The sequence below is a fragment of the Watersipora subatra genome, chromosome 3, assembly GCF_963576615.1.
Source record: "Watersipora subatra chromosome 3, tzWatSuba1.1, whole genome shotgun sequence".
NCBI classification, from domain to species: Eukaryota; Metazoa; Bryozoa; class Gymnolaemata; order Cheilostomatida; family Watersiporidae; genus Watersipora; species Watersipora subatra.
The window spans coordinates 8148662-8155081 of record NC_088710.1 but is presented as its reverse complement, the minus strand read 5'-3'; positions in this window follow the sequence as shown (position 1 = coordinate 8155081).

The window sequence follows — 6420 nt, the reverse complement described above, 5'->3', positions numbered from 1 at the left end:
ATGTGGTGGTAGATTATAGTCACCTTATAATGGTAGATTATAGTCACCTTGTGGTGGTAGATTATAGTCACCTTGTGGTGGTAGATTATAGTCACCTTGTGGTGGTAGATTATATGTACAATTATTTTAAGATGCTGTAAGGCATCTGAATAACACAGTTGTTAGAGTGTCATAAATTTGAATCTTGTGTGGCAATTTTTTTACCACCTCCAACTGTGGCTACAGACCGACCAACGCAGCTCTCACTATAGTAAACATTTATTGACTTTTTGTTGGTGCATTTGTGTTTGCTCGAGGTTCTTGTCATTCTTGTCAACTCTTCCTTATAGATCTTCTAACCACATGCAGGCAATGGTAGGCAATAATTGCTGATAAGTTAACCGAACCAAACTTTGTCTATGAAATAATGTCTTTCATTTGCTGTTATACATACCGATATCTGTTTTGGAAGCCCCTTTATTTCAGTCCTGACCCTGTTAAGTGGAACTGCTACAAAGTGCACATATTTCATGTGAATCGGTATTATACTGGTACACAGCTGGATTACAAAATGCAATGCAGTCTAGCAAAAGTTGACAGGTAACTAAATACTTACAATGCTGGAAGTTAAGTAATGAAGATTGCTGGCTTCTACAAGTTCCATATCAACTGGGTTGACACTCTTCATCATAAGTAAATCTATGAGCATACTAACCTGAAAGGTGAGTTATCAAATTACCTTTTGCCAGTTTATCAGAGGCAAGCATCAGTAGTAAAGGCTCAAAACTTGTACAGAGTTGGGGTGGATTAATATATGACATCTTTATCAGCTGAAGGTGAACAGCGAACTAAATAAAAAGGAGGAGCAGATGAAGTTCTAGGCTTCATAGCAACGTTGCTGCCATTCAACGCAACTGCAATTTATTTGTAGTTACTTAGCCTATCTGGTTGACTGCTGACATTTTCAAATATCTCTAAAACACCATGATGGGTGACAGGCAAAAAGGCAAAGATTGAAATGAAATAGTTGCTGTTGGATGACCCAGCTGAAAAAATGCTGTCTGATAACGACAACAATGCTGCCATATATATATAAGATTATTTGTATGCCAATTACAGAGAGAAACAAAAAGTTGGGAAATTTCAATAGTCAAAGGGAGCTCTTACATCAGCAACTGTACAACACAGATGTGATAAATTGGACCTGCCAGAGTCCTGTTGACATTTTCAAAGATTTGTCAGGAAAGGGTGATGAAGGCCCCGTAATCTGTTCATGTATAGCTACTAGTAGCTACATGTATATACAGGCCATTTAATAGGTTGCGTGTATCGATTGGTCCTTAGGGAGTACCAACTACCAACTGGATACCAAATGTTTACATATTTTAAATTCTTTTGGAAACTTGATCAGCTATCAATTGACCTCCCAGCTAAGAAAGTAAAATATAATAGTGCAATAATAGTTTACCTCTGGCCAATCAAAAAGGGCCCCGGGTCAGCTTACACGTGCCAACTGTGAAATATGCTTATGAGAAATGTAACAAATTTATTTCCTTGCTAAAAAACCTTTTTATAGACAGCCCCTAAATATAATCCCTGAAAATAATCTCTAAATGTAATCCTTGAAGATGTACCCCAGGAAGCATCTTTTTAAATTCATAAGTGCTTGTAGCAAATGCAATACATTGCTGAAGTACCATTATTTACGTATTATAATATGTAATATCTTAAAAATTCTCATATCATTTAAATAATGTAATTTTTTCTTTGTTATGTTCTGTCTTAAAATTCATGTTCAAGCTCACCTCAATGGGCGGCTGTTTACACAGTTGTAATAAAGCCCAAAATCAGACTTCTGCAAACCTCCCAAAGACCTCTCACCTTGTCATATTCACTCTAGCTCAGTAGTTAAAGTACAATACCTGATAAGATCTATTGATTCAGTTTAACCTTCGACCTTGACCCTTTGACTTTGATGGGTTAACTGATCATTTCTCATTTTTGCATCATTTCTATGCCAGTGAGTGTCACGAGACATGACCTTGGATAGTTTCCACAAATGCCCTATGTTTGTGCACTCAACTGTGAATAATTCCCGTGAAGCCAGTAAACAGTCAGTCGTTCAGCTCTGTGACACATCGAGCATTTGCACTGGAGTTCTACGCTGATGGTGTGCAGGGAGATCATTACGCGGAAAGGAATCTACCTTCTGCATCACAGCAGGTATTGGTCTGTTACTTACCTTTTAAGCCAACACCGTTCTAGCTGAATGGTTAGAACCATGGATGGACCACTTTTTGTTTTTGACAGATTCATGGTATTACAAGGTAATGATGGAGAGCATCAAGAGCAAGTTTGATACAGGCGACTGTAACTCTTTGTAGGGACAGTTCGTTGAGTTTTATCAATCAACCAGACATTTCCACTGACAATTTTTATTTCTTACTGAGTTGAGCACTAAAATAAGCTGTCGCGTAGCCCAAACATTCAGATTAGAGCAGAAGTTGCAGAATCGGGTTACAGCATTTAAAGATCCACAGCTTTCAGAACAACTTAAAGACCTCAAATACAAATCTGATGTCAAAATAATAAACGAAAAAGGCTTGAAATAAGTTCAAGACTTCTGTGTTGATACCTTTTGTTTAGTTACCAGGGATACGTCTTCAATAAATCACATGTATTTCAACTTAACTTTGTTATGAGCAACTTTCTTGATCAACAGCTAAACAATTGTTCCCACAATCATTCCATTTCAGCAGGCAACTAACTCCAGCTTATTATAGTTACTATAACCTCTCTAGTAGCTATCAGACAGCTATCAGTATGTTTCCATGATGCGCATTTGGAGTTGTGCACATGTTGAGTTACTATGCGATAAGCTTTTCAATGGAAATTCACAAGTTGCAGATTAGCGCATGCATTTTATTAGAAGATATAAGGATTTCTATTCCAGAGGTCATAACGATGCATTCAAAACTGCGTAAAACAAAATATGAACGACTGAAGTGTAGAACATGTTTAAAATACAATGGCTCGCACAGCATTTTGTTGCGCATAATCTGCAAATTTCATTTCCATCTTTTGGAAACATGAAACAATCGATAACAATTTGCAAGTAACAAAACTCGCTTAGCTTGCGGATTTTTGCTGTTTCCATCTCGTGGATGATGCAACCTCGTGGATTAACCAACTCGTGGATTAACCATGTCATGGATTAACCATGTCATGGATTAACCGCGTCATGGAAACATATTGTAGGCCGGGGCTGTCGTCGGAGCAAAGATCCTGAACATAATTTGGTTGTATTTTGTTCAATTTGATCAGCCCAACAAGGTCTTACGATGATAAATTTTTCACACAACATTAGCATAAATACATAGTATAAATTACTAAAAATATTAACTGTAAAATCCATCATTTTTGCTTTCTACCTCATAATAACTACTAAACGCGTTCCAAGGTGTTTTCTTGTTTTTATTGTTTGTTTTAATTACAAGAAAAGCCATTTTCCGTTTTTTAACACCAACACAACTCGCGCCAAGCTTATTTGGAACTATGATTTTATAACTAAGAGACAAGTATAAAACACTGTTTAATGTTATTAAAACAGAGTACAACTAAACTATCTCACAAAAATGATTTACAGTGGATGAAAGAAATGTGTGGATTAACCACTTCGCGGATTAACCACTTCAGGTAACATAGTGAAGTGATGAAGCTATCGCTAACAGCTATGCTTGTTTACTAAGGCTGGAGTCAGCTAATGCAGCCTGTCATGTCATTAGAACAGCTAAAAGTGTTGTAATAAACTTGTAAACATTGTTTGAACCGTGTAAAAGGTCGTGTGACTCACAAATTCTACATAAAGAAATTAACCAATGATATAAGTTACAAATGTTTATAACAACAAACTGCTGAGCTGTATTAAAACAAATGTAATGAATTTAAATGTAATTAATTTAACTTGGACATCGCAAGTTATCGTAGAAGAACAAAGAGACACATCTTATAGTGTCTGTTTATCGAAAGAAATCTTTATGTAGATGATGAAGTGACATCTCGTGAGTTGTCTCCTCGTGTAGAGAACGTTGGCACAGCAATATAACTAATTGAAGAAAACTGAGAGCTTTGCTAGTAGTTAATTTTTTAGAGTAAATTAAGGAGGAAGTGTAATGAATTTAAATACATGTATTATTTCTAGCCATTTCTTGAAATTATTACTAGAAAACATCAGTCCCAGACTTCTTTATCTTCACTTTATAGTAGATAGTCACTTGAACAGAAGTGTCATGACTATAAGACAGACACATTTTTTATAAATACTAATGCTTTTTTAGTTTTTCACTGCTGAGATGAATAAGCTTGAGAGCTGCTGCTGCAGGCATTCCATAAGCGATTGGCGTGGCTGGAACTACGTGGCTGGAACTACGACTATTTTATGCGCTGCTGCGATGTGCACTAATCTTGTTTACTTTTTGCATTCTCGAGTCATCTTGGCCAACTATCTTCTCTAGATCTGGTCAGCAGAGCAGCAGTTTTTGTCCTGAGCAGTTTGGCTCGACAAGATCACCATTATTGGTGATAAAGTTTTTAAGTTTACAAAGTTGTTCTTTTACAAGTTCTAAAGTCTACAATATTCTCAAGTTTATTCTAGCAAGACAAGTCACGGAAGGCAACAAAGTCTGTTTTAGCCTATTATTTTGTGTATTTCATTTTTAATGAACTGTTAAATTTTTACACACATTGGGATTTGTTACACTCACAGTCTATTTCTCATTTTGTGTTTATTTTACAATTTTTGGCTACTTCTATAAATTTGAGTTGCCTCTAAAATATTTAAATCAATATGTATATTTTACACTGTTTTTAATAATTAAAGATGCAGCTGTTTTATATTGATGTACATGTCATGTAATTCGCACACTTCAAGTTGAGCCAGTTGAGTTAAATAAAGTCGCAAGAACCATAACTCCTCATCAGTAAAGCTAGCTCTCCATTAAGGCTTGTCGCCCTAGCTAGTGACTGTCGCTATAGAAAATACAAACTTTGTTGTAAGCGGTATATCAATTATAATAATAGCTATATCGATAAATATATATATAAAATTACAATGTATAATTTATAAATATAAATCTAGGTGTTTGTTTGTCTGTCGTATGTCCAGTTTTTAGTGGTTGGTTAAAATAGGAACGCTTGCAGCACTTGAACTACTAGAAAAAAATACTTCCCCAAAAACAACACTTGCACTCCGATTCGCCGTGAACAATCAGTATGTGTAACGATTATAAGCACAAATATCCCAAACCATGGCAAGGTGGCTGCATAGTTTGTGGCAAGGTAGTGCGCTTGGCTTAACACCTGTGCATCTGAATGCATAGTAATCGATTCCCATGAGGTGCAATCCTTTTCTTAATGTCCAACTGGAAGAACAGACAGCTATTATTATAGTAAAGATTAAAATATTAGCTTAAGTTACTAGCTTAAGTTACTCAAATTCATCGGGAAAAGAAACTTAGCCACCAGCAACTACATTACCTGCCACTGTTTATAATCTGTTTTAAATCTTGAGCAAATGTGTAGCCTAAGAAGTAAGAAATGTTTTTCAACAATATACGTGTACATGTATTTTAGCTATGCTTCAAGCTTTCAAACATTTAAACGATGCATTCATCAAACACACAGAGAAATAAACAAACACCTTTATCTAAAAATTAAAATGATAAATGTTGCATATGTTGATTAAAAATATATTTTTTCTGCCATAAACCTTTTTATTACCCCGTGCAACGCCGGGTATTCAGCTAGTAACTATCAAAAATAAAATTGAGATTCGTATTAACTGCGTACATTTGTCCAATAGCTGTTTACAATGCTTATCAAAAATTTATAAAAGGTGCATTAGAAAGAAAACATAGTTGTAACCATGTATTAATCATAAAAAAATTACAAGTCTTTGATGTCCCGCATATTTTTTGTCAAATCTAACAACTCTCAAAGTGACTTGTCATAAATGTTGTTATATGCTATAAAGTGAAGAAATTTATATAACCTAGTTTATAGTTCAGAAACAAAGCTTTGCTATGTGAATTACGTTTAGTTTTGCCACATGAAATATGTTAACGATATTATTGCTAGAACTGATCATCAAACAGTACAATTATTATATACTATTTGCTCAGAGTTTTGCAGCTTTTTTTATAACTGTTTGTTTGCTCATAACTAAAGTGTTTTTGCATTTTCTAGAGAAGACTCGTGACATGACGAAATGGCAAAAAAATATTTATCGTAGATTTGGGTACACAACAAGCAACCGTTCAGCCCTACACTCGGAGTTATCTTCTATTTGCTACTTTCAGTGATATGTGGCTGACATGGTTATTGCTCTATGAAAGACCCACAAATGAATCCAATAAAGCATTTTTGTCTACTATGAACTCATTC